This window comes from Hyaena hyaena, unplaced genomic scaffold (assembly GCF_003009895.1).
Source record: "Hyaena hyaena isolate Hyena2069 unplaced genomic scaffold, ASM300989v1 scaffold_267, whole genome shotgun sequence".
In the NCBI taxonomy this organism is placed as follows: domain Eukaryota; kingdom Metazoa; phylum Chordata; class Mammalia; order Carnivora; family Hyaenidae; genus Hyaena; species Hyaena hyaena.
The window spans coordinates 747,665-761,215 of NW_024080903.1; positions in this window are offsets into that span (position 1 = coordinate 747,665).

Sequence of the window (13,551 nt, forward strand, 5' to 3'; positions counted from 1 at the left end):
CGTGTTAGTGTCTGTGTGTGCTCGTGTCAGTCTGTGTGCACACGTATATGTGTGTGCATGCATCGCGTGTGTGTTTCAGTGTGTCTGTGTGTGCACGTCAGTGTGTGTGTTTCAGTGTGTCTGCGTGCATGTGTTGGCATGTATGTGCACGTGTCAGTGTGTGTTTCAGTGTGTCTGTGTGTGCACGTGTCAGCGTGTGTGTGTCTCAGCGTGTCCACGTGTCAGTGTGTGTACAAGTGTATCTGTGCATCTTGCACATGTGTGTGTGCCTGCCTGTGTGCCCGCCTGTGTGCACTTCCCTGGGCAGGGGGCCTCAAGGATTGGATTTACAAGTCCCGGGGTTTGCTGACTCTGTGTCAATACCTGGTGTGACTGTGTCTCTGCATAAAACAGAAGAGACAAAAAGAAAAGAATGGAAGCAGATCAGATGGGGGTCCCCAGGGAAGAAACAAGTCACCTGCAGTATAAACTCACGGTGCCGCCACATAAGTAAAAGCCACAGCAGCCTTTGCACATTTTGGAAAGACCCATTTTTATTCTTTATCTGTCAGCCCCGACTCCGGGAGGCAGTGAAATATAATTATGGATCGCTGCGCTGCCCCCCGATGTCACGTATGGATTCGCGTGGGGCCGAGGGGACCCGAATGAGTTGTAGTGTTTTGGTTGTGGGGTCATGTTCAATCACCAAGCCTGCTTATGACAGATCAATGAGCAGGAACTCATTATATCCCGGCCGAAACTCGCCACGAGGTTGGGGAAGTCCGCTTAGGCATTTGAGGATTAAATTATATATTGTTTTCAGTGTTGTTTCATTTCACAAAACTGCAAAAGTCCAGGCAACATTTTGTCAGTAAAAAACAATAAAGAATATGAAAAGCCCATCTTCTCAGAACATTGGACATTGCAAAACAACCCACAGCTATTATCGGATATATCAAAACTGACAAGTAAAACTTTGGCTGTTGATTGAACCATATCTCACAGGGACAGCGCAGGCTCAGCCACGTGCTCTTCTCCAGAACAGCCTGGCCGAGGGACCCCGTGAGCTTAATTGAATTGGTGGCATTTGTATGATTGAAAAAAATTGGTGACATTGCAAAACTGACCATTACATTTTCGGAGGACTCACTCCCCCCGGACCTGAGGGAATGGTGTGCATTAAGGGAGGTACAAATTGTGCTCACGCACCTTTATAGAAACCAGGGATGCTTTACGAATCCCATTGTTTCTCACCTTCACAGAACTTAATGGATTGATGCACCCATTGGTTGGTTCTGAGATCATCAAAAAGGCAAATTTGCCTTGGAAGCACGAAAAGGATCCCTGCATTTTCTCATGTTTCATTTATACGCATCCAGTATGAATTCTGTGTGTTTTAATTATCACTCTATGTCTTCCTAATATTGGAGCAAGAACCATGTGTGTGTGCATGTGTGTGTGTGTGTGTGTGTGTGTGTGTGTGTGTGTGGAAACTACACCCAAGTTAAATCAGGAAGAAACAATTTGGAACATTGTTTTCCTGTGCTGCTTACAAGTAGGAGAAAAACAAATGCATAAAAAGCCAAATAGGGGTCAGAGCCTAAGCTACAGATGTGCAAAAAAGCCCTGTTATGTACAGCTGACAGCTTGGAATCCCACCGGCCCACCTAAATAGTATCAGATCAGGCTCTCCGTGCGTATTATACGGCTGCACATCTGTTTCCTGGGTTTCTGAGAGACTGTATTTAAAGCATAAAGGTTTGGTATTAAGGGAAATAATTAACATGTTCCTTGGCACCTGGCCAGCAGGGACAAACCATCACCTGAAAATGACAAAGTCTCTTAATATCCCGTGTCATTGTGAGTGATTCCTGGGGTAATTCAGAAGAATGGCTGTAATAATATGCCCTTCCTCTCAAAAGGTGGAGATATGATGTACGCATGAAAATGGCAACGGGCTTTCACAGGTGTGGATTCCAAGTGACCTCAGTCAAGGGCGCCGGAAGTCGATGGGATATTCTACTCATAAACTAATGAAAGCATGTCGTTCCTTTAGTTCTTAAAAACTGTAGGCGATTGCATTAAGCAGAGATTGAAGTTTTCCCGTTAATCCTAAAAGCTGAAAAGGTTTCCATTTTGAAATATATTTGTAGACCTACCTCAGACTCTTTCATTAAAGAGTTCTGCCCGCCGTGGTCTTGAAATGTGCCTCCACTTTTCTGAGCACAGCGACGTTTCCCCGGTGTCACAGGGGGAAGATGTGAGGGGCACCCGGCATCATTTGTGTCTTCATTTTCTCTGGTTACAGAGAAACTCACAGGCTTTAAAACTTCTCACAATAAGAATGGACAGAACGAGGAGACCCTGGCTGTCTTCTCTCTCTCCCCACCATTATGATTATTTAAATACGTAATATACAGCCCTCACGATCTGACTCTCCATGTCACCCCTGCATATGTTAGAGATGACATATTTCTCCTTGCTCTGTCTCAGGTTTCTAAAGCATTTTTGTTTTTTAAATTTAGGGAAAACACAAGAGGATATTCGGGGGATGAGGCTAGTTGCTCGTCCCACACAAAAATGGATTCCCTATTTAAATGTTTCCGAAAAACGCTGTGTGACAGTAAGCATCCATTTCCAGAACCCGCCTCCGAGTCCTAGCAGAGCACACAGGCAGAACGTCGCCAAATGGAAGCCGTGCCCCCCCTGCTCACGCCACCATGAATTTTATATCTTTAACCAGCGAGCGCTAAGAAATCCGTTTCTTCTTTGTTTCTCTGTGTGGTTTGTGACTCTGCTGCATTCTGGCCGCATTTAGGTATTTCTATTGCAATTAGCGTCCAGCCCTCCGTGTGTAAAGGTGGGCACGCGGCGGCGGGAGCTCCTCCAGGAGAGCGGCCAGGCCGCCGGAAAGTGATTGAATGATCTCATTTCAGGCTCTTTGTTAGACATCAGGCGGCACTCTATGAAGATTGATACAGAGGTGCTGGGCTTTGTTGGCCGGATCATCAAATGGATTGATATTATACTCCGGCGGTGGATGAAGACAGAGTGACTGTTATCATACTCAATACGAGGGCTTGTCAGCAGCGGAAAATCATCCCGTGTCACTGATTATGGGAGCGTTTCATGGCTGTCATGCGAATTTAGTAGCGCAATGTCACGGGCAGGCTGCTGGGCCCAAAACTCTTTATTTGTGGGAAAAGTAGAAGACGGCTGCAAGTCCAGCCCACCGAGCCCCAAAGAAAGGAGCCTCCGTGTTAGGAGGACCCCGCATAGAGCTGGGGAAGAGCAGGCTGCTGACTCGCAATACGCCTCCCCTGCACTTGCGTCTCGCCATGGATTCCCCGGACTGCACGCTCCGGTTCTCTGCGCGCCTTTGCCAGATGAGACCCCGTGCACTCGGCTCGACGCAGGAACAATGCGTCTGAAACACGGCTGAGTCACTGACACTATGTCTGTCATAGGCATGTGTGCACTTATGCACACGTGTGCACACATGCACACGTGTGCACACACAGGCACTCACATGTGCTACACACGTGCGCACACGCACGCAACACACACACACATGCACACACACGCTGAGGAAGGCAGTGCTAGCGTGGTAACTGAGGTTCACACAGACGTTGAGCGACTTGAGCTAAGAAGCACCTGCTGTCTCTGTCCCTGCACAGGGTGTGAGGTGGGGATTCCCTACATGACGGATCAGAGCACGTGTCCTGGCCGCATGCTCACAACCAGCCAGGCCGCAGCCCCCACTTCTGACTGGGGAGCCCCTTTCTTCCATCACTTGCCCGGCGGCCCCTCCAAAGGGTGGGCGTCTCAAAGGCAGGAGGCTGTGGGGGGAGTCTGTCCTGTTACAGAGAGACAATTTGACAGAGGGGTTCTGATGTTATCAGATCACAGAGGCCAAGCATGGAAACATTTGTTCCCTTCTGGGACCCAGGGGTGAGGGCGTCAGCCCCTCCTGGGACCCAGGGGTGAGGGGGTCAGCCCCTCCTGGGACCCAGGAGGACCAGTGTTCACTTTGAGCCCCAACATGTCAAACAGACACATGGGGAAGGGACAGTGACTCTCAAGGACACAGAGAAGACAACGGCTGGAGGCGAGTGAGAAGGGCCACGGCAGGCTGGACTGGAGAGGCTGGCCACGTCATGTGGCCCGTGGAGAGGGGGTGGACATGAGTTCCCACACGGTGGGCTCTGTGGTCTGATTTATGTTCAGAAATGCAAATGTCACTGGCTGCTGCCTGGGGTGCAGGTGGCAGGGAGGCTGGGTCCCACCGAGCTACACGTCAGCGAGGGTGGGTGTGTGCGTGCGAGGCTGGGGCAGGTCAGGGCGGGGCGCAGAGCCCGGGGCTGGGGGCAGAATCCGCAGGACGTGTTGACAGACTGCTGGACGGACAGTGAGAGAAGGGGAGTCTGCGTGACCGTGGGGGGTGGGCGGCGGGGTGTTACCCGCTGTTGTGGGCAGCCCCGGGGCAGGACGGCGGTCTTGTGGGGAGAGCAGAAGTGACCATGGCTGTTGTGGCCACTCGGCTGGAGATGCCTGGGCTTCCGGGTGAGCATGCGCCCCATCGTGGGCACTCAGGAGTCATTCCCACCCAACAGCACTGAGCCCCACTGAGCCCGGGGGGGGGGGAGGAGGAAGAGGGAGGGGCTCAGGCCCGGCTGGAAAAACATTATCTTTAGAGATTGTTCAGCACTTTCCCAGAGACTTTGTCCTACACTCAGATCCCCTGCGGGGCCTGCAGGGGTGTGGTGTGAGCGCGGACACCTGACTGCAGCTCAGAGTGACGTACAGAGGTCCTGGGGTCCTGGAGACGAGCAGGGTGACCTGAAACCCACAGGGTCCGGAAGGAGGACCTGGGCCCCCTCTTCGCAGAGCGTGCTGGAGTCAGGGGCTTGCGAAGGCAAGCAGACCTTCCAAATTCAGTAGTGACTGCATCGCCTGTCTCTCCCCTCCACCCACCAGCAGATTACGGGTCTGCAGGAGGAAGGACTGGGCCGTGGGGTTTGGATCCCTAATACCCACATGCTTGTCTTTCCAGAGCAATCGCTCAACGGATGTTTGTTTTAGGAAAGACTGAATGACCAAGCCTTCTTTCGGTTACTCTGTGCTGCAAGTTTGAGATCACTTAGAACCTTCATGGCTTAAAACTACAACAGTGTGTTCTTGGTTTCACAGCTTGGGGGGCTCAGAGGGCGACCTGTGGCCAGGCACCAGCTGGGGACGCTCCGTTGGCGCTCCCCCGCCCTGCGGGCATCTCCACCAGCTGCTCGGGCTTTCTCGTGTTTTGGAGGCTCTTCCTCCTTGAGGAGAGAGGCTGCTTCTCCCCTGACTCGGTGCCGTGTGTGCATTTTACTGTCACTGTGCATAGCGGGCAGCCGTCCAGGTGCTGGCCACCAGCCCCCGGTGCCCCGGGCCAGCACTGTGTCTGCTCACTGCCCAGAGACAAAAAGCTGGCGGCAGCACTGAAGGGGACCCAGGCGTCCTGAGCTACTAAACATGGCGCCTCACTTTTCCTCATTATTACTTTTTCGAGTTACGAGCTTCAGAACATCAGGATGGAGGTTTCCCCCAATATGAACAACTTCAATTTTCTGCCTTTTTAAAAAAATGTTTTAATGTTTATTTTATTTTTGAAGGAGAGTGAGACAGAGCATGAGCCCGTAAGGGGCAGAGAGAGAGGGAGACACAGAATCTGAAACAGGCTCCAGGCTCTGAGCTGTCAGCACAGAGCCCGACGCGGGGCTCGAACCCCCGAACTGAGATCATGACCTGAGCCGAAGTCGGGCACTCAACCGACTGAGCCCCCCAGGCACCCTAATTTTCTGCCATTTTAATACCCTGCAGAAGGCAGCGAAGCAAGATCTCCGGCCACCTTACATCCCGTGTGCTCACAACGTGCCCTCCTCCCTTCGCTCCACCGCCTCCTCCGGGACGAGCAGCGCATCCTCCCCGCAGCCACTTGCCAAACGCCTGCAGGAGCAGGCGGCACCCTCTGACCTCTCACCCGCCTTGTCCTCGCTGGGGCTCCGGCGCTCTTCTCCACGGTGTGAGGCTGGCTCCTGCCAAAGCAACACCAGCTGGTGGCATCGTCTGTGAAAGGACCGGTGGCCTCGGGGGCGAGTCCTGGGTCTGCCACGTGCTACGTACTTGGTCAAGCACATTCTGTTTTACTTGCCTGTGTAACGAACTTGATTTCCTCCCTCTGTGACGTGACTCTTTCCAGCATCCGCTCCTACACACTCTGGGCGTGTAGGGCCCTGCTGTGCCCCTCGGTTTGCCTGTTCTTCCCCCGCTTTGGACTAACAGGGGCATTCGAGCACCTGCCCCCTGGAAGGGAAGACACCTGCTCCACTTGCTTCGGCCGACGAAGCGTGGGCGGAAGTGACACCTGGCGCTGGGAGGCAGATGCACTGAAAAGTCAGGGCAGGATCCCACACATGGAGCTGAGCCCCAGGCTGCAGGAGCCTTACACTGACCACCACATGTACAGCTGACATCAGCAAACCGCCCGAATTTGCAGCGGACTTGGCAGAGTGAAAAAAATGCTTTTGTTGTGTGAAGCAACTTCGAGACACTCTTTCCCCTTGAGGATGTGCCCTTGGCCTGCTGCTAAAGCACCGCGAGCCGGACACCAAAGCTGGGCCTCACTGCCCACCCCTCCCTGCAGCAGCCCCCATGGATTTTGGAGTGGAAGGTTCTAGAAGGGAAAGAGGAGAAAAGAAAAGATCTCAGAACATAAGCAACACAGCTACGTTGCAGGGGTGATTTTGAGTTGATCAGAAGATGGGAGCTGCATCCACGCACACACTCCCGCTCTGTCACAGATTTAGGTCCCCTTCTGGAAGGAGTAGATGATCATTGAACACATGATGCTTGTCAAATTCTACCAAAAGTCAGGGTTCCCGGGAGAAATGTCATCACCAGGAAAGAACACAGCATAAAAGCAGGTCTGGCCTCCGGCCCCACTGGCCTCACTCTGGGCTTGATCTCCGGGGGCGTCTCTAACCATACGCAGGGTGTCACGTTTGAAGTGTGGCTTAGAGGTCTGCATTCAGCTCTGAGGACCCTGTTTGAAAATCACACCCAAAAACATGTTAACTGATGATGACAGGCTTGAACTTGAAAATTCTGAGGTCTCTAAATGAGTGTCCTGAGACAAATTCGCAACATTAGGCCCTCCAGGACCCTCTGCAAACTCTGGCCGTGATGTTTTGCAGAGAAACCTTAACGTGTCCACTTCGAAACAGTTACTCATATTGCACATGGCCATTTTCTTGTGGACACATTCTCCCAGTCGCTGTGTCGCCAGGGGCCACCAGGTCCCGGAGCGGAGCCTCACCCCCTCACCCGACACTGCTTACCCAGGCCCCACTCCTTCTGCTCACGGAAAATCCATCAAGCCCTGGGGCTCAGGGCAAGCCAGGTGGAACCTCCTAGACTCTAGAGAAGACAAGCCTGCCTCCACGGTTTTTCAGGGCAAAATTCGCTGCTTGGTGCTCCCAGTTTGGTAAACAGGACAAGATGTGTACTTGGTTCACAATTAATTATTTATAACAACAAACTAAAATCCAAATACCATAAGATAACTTTACCTTTTTCCAAATCAAGCGTAAACTTCCCGATGCCAGTTAAAATATGTAATAGAACTAAGCTGCTCCAAACTGGTTCCGAGATGTTAAAATGAGGAAAGGAAACGTGCACGCGCTTTATGTGGAGTAATTACAGGATGTGATCATTATCGGAAGAAACTTCTGACAGGCCGTGAAAATCCAGAGCAGACTTCCACAGAATTGGAAACTCCTTGCCTTTTCTCTGGCGCGTTTCTGACGAAGACACGGCCGCTCCGCTGGGCTGGGAGCCGTGGGCGCCTCCCTGTGCTCGGTACGAACTCAGTGATGGTGTCAGTGTTTTCATTCACGCTTAAGAGCTTTCAGGGTGGCATTTAGTTTAAAAAGACACGATTCTCTTCAAATTTCCGATGTGATTTGATTTCATAAAGCATTTCTTAAATTATGGCCATTTCAAAAAATGACAAAGTCCCTCTTTTCCCTTTAATTGTTTGTATTTCCATCATATAAATCAATTATTTCCATGGAAATTCATTTGCACGCCTTCATTAATTCTTGCACAAATACCATTTTCGTCCCTACGTCCCGGGAGAGCACTACAATGCATGCTGGCCAGAAAGTATGGCCTTGGGACTACGACTAAACACTTCAAGTAGCAATGAAAATACAGATGAGTATCTCTTCAGATACTTTCCAAAGGTAAGTATTTGCCTCCACTGCATACAAAATCGTTCTAAATGATTTGATTTTGAGAATCAATGTGGTCTTTTCTTTAAGGTGAAAGAGGTCAGTCTGATTTTAAACAGCGCGGTCACTTGTCTGGGAGGCTCTGCAGCGCAGCGCACGGACCTGACCCAAAGGATGCTTTATAATTTGTCACCTGCCCTTTAACGACGGCGGGGGTAGGATTCACCAGAACGACCCCCCCCCCGCCGCCCCGCTCTGGTCCCTCAGACTGGAGCTGTTGCGCAAGAACGTGTAGACCAAGCCAACACCCTTCTTCTGAGACACTTCCCGACGTCTCACCCACAGGCTCCCGCGATCAAGAAGGATCAAAGAAGGCGAATCTGTTTTCACGCTGTTTTCAGGGAAAAAAAGAGCTATTGTTTGATCTCGAAAGGATCAAAAAGGCACCAAAGTGCAGAAAAATAGAAACACCGCCACTAGCTCCAATCTTCCGATAAATATTTTTACGCTGAGTTAATGTCCCAAGAATTCTGTTCAGATCCACCTGCCCTCTGCCGCCCCGTCGGGCGGTCACGGTTCACGCCCTCCCGCCCGCGTTCCCTGGGCCCGTGGCGGCGGCTCGGCTCCTCCGTGGCCCCGGGACAGTGCTGCTCACTGGGGGCTCACGCTGATTCCACGCCCGTCCACGTGGCCCCTCCCGCCAACACGGGCCAAGGCCGCCTGCGCCGGGACGCCCCACGCAGTGCCCTCCTCTCTGCCCGTGTCCGAAGCGGGGTGACCACGTGGAGCGGCCCCGGGGCAGAGACAACAGCTCCACGTCCACTCCTGCCCGTCAGGCTCGTGGCCTGAAACCTGCCCTGCACCCACCTCCACAGCTTCCCTTTCACCTCAGGAGCCTGTTCTGACGACTTCAGGAAAAAGTAAGCCGAAGTGCGGCCTTCCTGCTCTCCGCTTCCAGCCGCACCCCCGGGCGCCGCGCGCGCCGAGCTCTAGAGCTGGACCCCCAACACGTCCGCAGGACCGTCCCTCCCCCGGTGGCAGCGTGTTCACACCCCTGTGTGTGCCGGTGGCTCCACCCGGGGTGTCCCTGGGGCTAGTGTATTGTCAGTGTTTTCCAGAGAAACAGAACCCATAGGATGTGCGTGTGTGCGTGTGTGTGTGCGTACACATGTGTGAATGTGGGCACGTGCATGTGTGTGAGTTTGTGCGTGCACACGTGTGTGTACATGCACGTGTGTGGACACGATCATGTGTGTGGGTTTGTGTGTGCATGTGCATGCATGTGTGTGCATGTACGTGTGTGCGCTTGTGTACATAAGTGTGTGTGTGTGTGTGTGTGTGTGTGTGTGTGTGTGCATGTGCATGGAGAGGGGGATTTATCCTGAAGGAGCTGCTCACATGCTCGTCCGCCTGGCAAGTCAAATCTGAGGGGTGCTGGCGGGGCCTCAGACCCGGGGACAGCTGAGCCTCCATTCCGAGTCAGGAACCCCCAGGGCACCAGGCTTGGATTCCAGGCAGGTTCCTGTCTTGTGATCTGGAGCAGAATCCCTCCACTCAGTCATTCCTCTTGAGGTTGACAACTGATGAGATGCGGCCCACCCTGCTATGGAGAGCAACCTATGTCACTCAGAATCTGCTGATTTCAGTGTGATTCCCACCTGAACATACCTGCAGAGAAACACCCCAAACGCTGTCTGCTGAAACAACTGGACCCCACGGCCTCACCAGCTTGGCCCCTGAAATTAGCTGTCACGGTTCAGAGGCGAGAGGTCCCAGCATTTCAGGAAAGGGCAGGAACGGAGCTGCATCATAATGCAGGCATTGGGTTTCCTCCATACACATGCAGGGCCTGAGCGGGGAAGGCCTAGCGAGAAGACGCCAGCTCCGGCCTGGAGGGGAACCCCCGCTACTCGTCCCAGCGCCGCGGTGTGAAGGGGGCAGCGAATGGAGGGAGAAGACTGCGCCCCGCAAACAGCAGCCCGTCCGCTCGCCCGAGGAGCAAGTGCGCCCGCACCGCCGGCCACCACCCTCGTCCTCGTGAGGGCGTCTGTCCAAATTTATCCGCTGGTGAAACTCAGCCCAAGCTCAATAAAATGTTTTTTAAACAAACAGTGTTACAAGGCGTAAAATCAGTACCTCTCATCCCCGAGGGTGTAAACAGTGTCACGTGGATGGAAATCAGGACCCGGGGCCACGTCCTCAATCACTCGTTCACCGTTGCCTGTTCCTTATCCTGCCTTGTTCTGGTGAATCGAGCCGCGTTTTCTTTATTAAAAATACAGCCTTGGCTGAACCGTCTGTTACTATTATCAGATTCAGGGCATGCGAAGCAAGGCGACTGTTGAGAATATGCCCCGACCGTGGTGAGCCTCAACGTAGAAAATACAGAACTGAGGCAGCAGCGAAGTGGCAAACTGCCCCCCAGGGCCCGGAAAGCTCAGCGCTCACGCGGCAGGTCCAGGTACGTCTGTCACCTCTCCCGAGAGCAGTGGCCAGCCCTCCCTGAGCCCCGTCCCCAGCCCTGCGTCACCCTGAAGGGGAGACTGAGAGAGACAGACGCAGAGCCCACGCCGCGTGGGGGATCAGGTCCCTTCCTGCTCCCTTCATGTGGTCGTAGGTCCCGTGGAACTTATGTGTATTATTACAGTCTCACAAAAAGCATGAATCTCGAAGGGAGATGAATCCCAGAGTGGGCATGGCCATGGAGCCGCCCAGCCGGTGGCATTATTGGGATCCAACCCCGTGGCTTCTGGAGCCACAACTGCCATGCCACCAGGTGCGGTGGGACGTCCATGCTTCTGATGCAAGCTGGCCGGTGGGACGTCTGTGGCCCCCGAGACAAAGCAGCACCGTCCCCAACAAGCCGGTGGACGGTTCCCTCAATTGGCTGGCCCTCAGGAGCATCACTGTGCTCACACCCAAGCACCCATCAACGTAGAAGCCATTCGTCAGGGCGTTCAACTTCCCGTAACGCCTGTGCCACAGGGGAGGGCGCTTCCCCAGGCTGACGGTGAAGACCGTCACTGTCAGGGAGCGTCGGGGTCCAGGCTCCAGGGAGGGCCCCATCCCGTCCCTGCAACAACAGCAGTGAGGCGACGTTTGGGGAGGACGTGCCGGCGGCGAGGGTGGCTGGGCGCACGCGAGTCAAGGGAACCTGCCGCTTCAGCAGAAGCAAACCTGGGTTGGGATCGATCATTTTCGGTTAAGATTAGGGGAAAGAGTAAGTGACTGGTTTTAGATCGAATTTGTATGATTCTAAGTGATAAATGCAATTCTCCCCCTTCCCCCGCTGTCGCTGCCCACTCATCTCCCGGCTGGTCTCTTCTCCCCCGGGAGGTGCAGCCTGGGCAGCTCTGGGACGCACACGCCGACCTGCGGCCGACGGTACCTCACAGGGTTCCGACACCGGAACAGGTGCACGCCAGCCTCCGGCCCGGGTAAAGCTGCCCGTTCCAGAGTGAGAGGCTAACCAACTTATGTAGAATCAGGCTGGTACGAAGTGGTGGGTGTCCGAGAGCAGCGCTGTGGCAAATGCTGAGCCTCCGCACGGAAAGGTCGTGAGGTGCCAGGGACGCGAAAGGTGTCACGTACCTTTTGTAAAGGAATCTGATCAGACCAGGAGGGACAAGCAACGAGAAGCAAGGGCGGGGAGACAGAAGCATTTCTCAGCCTAAAAGCATCGTAGCTGCTTCTGATCTGAGTGGACCCAGGAGAGTGGCTGCTCCCGTCCACCTGCCGCTTGCCCTCCAGTCCCCCAGACGTGGGGCCGCCGGGCAGCAGAGGTGACTGGACCCGTCACCTCCGGCTTTTTTCCATTCAAGATGGAGAGTGTGATCCTGAAGCTTAGTGTACCTGAAGGTCAATAGGTGGCTGTGCATAGACTTATATGGTGAGACAGGCACTCGCACTTGCTCAGAAACGTGCAGTTTGTGGGTGGACCTGTGTCATCCGAAGAGACGCCCAAGTCCCTGCTCCTGTGCGCGTGAGCCTCCCCGGGCTCCTGTGCGCGTGAGCCTCTCCGGAACTGCTGTGGTTGCTAACAATGAGGTGAAGATGAGGTGGGACCAGATTCCAGTGGGGACCCCGAGTCCAGAGGCCGGTGTCCATGTGAGGAGCAGGAAGCGCGGTCACAGGGGCATGAGGTCACCTGTGACAGCGAAGATGGCGCCCAAGGGATGTGGCCACCGTCAGATGGCCCAGAGCCACCAGCAGCTGGAGGGGCAGCGTCCTCACGGGCACGCGTCCGACACAAGGAGCTCAGTGCTTTCTGTGCTCGTTGCAGGGAGCCCCATGTCACAGAAGCCGTGCGGAGGGCAGCACGCCGCGTCCACAGCAGGTGCACTTGCGGGCGGTGCTGTCTTGCACGGATGCACCACGACGTGGGCATCACGAGCCGAAGCCGGGCAGGGTCATTTGTTGCCCTTGCCTCAGGCCGGGGACGTCACCTCTCAGCACCCGGGCCCGGGCAGGTCAGGAGGGGCAGCCGTGCCCTCGCCCCGGCTCACACACTGCATGAGGGTCCCCTGCCCTCCCCTCCCGCACCCCCTCAGCGAAACCCTCCCCCAGAGGGTAACCCTGCAGAACACAAGGGGTCACCCCATCCCCGTCTGCAGGAGAAAGATAGAAGCCGCCTGGTACCGGGGACCCTGCTGTGAGCACGTGCTCCGGGAGCCACTGCCCATCCGTCTCGTCTGTACGAGTGTCAGGGCCGGTCGGCTCGATGGGGGCCTCACGCTCCCAAGTGCTCCCCCTTGCCCACTGGAAGTGAGCGATGGCCCGGCCGGCCGGCCACAGGCTGAGACCCGCGCGGGAGCTCTGCCGGCCTGGCCCTTGAAATAAAGATGGAAAAAAAAAAAAGAAAGTGTTTTTGAAATAATGGAGCTCCTTGGGAAAAATATACTTCATGACTCGCTTTGTGGGAAGTATTTATTTCTCTCTGCTCGTGAAAGGGGTTTATCACGCCCAGTGCATTTCTCCACACTAAAACCAAAACCTCAAAATCTATACAGAGAAAAAGAATGGCTGAAATATAGGTGCTGTATATACACACACAGGCACACATGCGCTCACAGGCACAACCACAAGGCACACACATGCGCTCACACATGCACAACCACACACAGGTGCACACACATGCTCACACACACAATCACACAGGTGCACATGCTCACACATGCACAACCACAAGGCGCACACATGTATTCACACTTGTACAACCACACACAGGAGCACGCACATGTTCACACTTACACAACCACACACAGGTGCATGCACGTGCTCACACATGCACAATCACACAGGT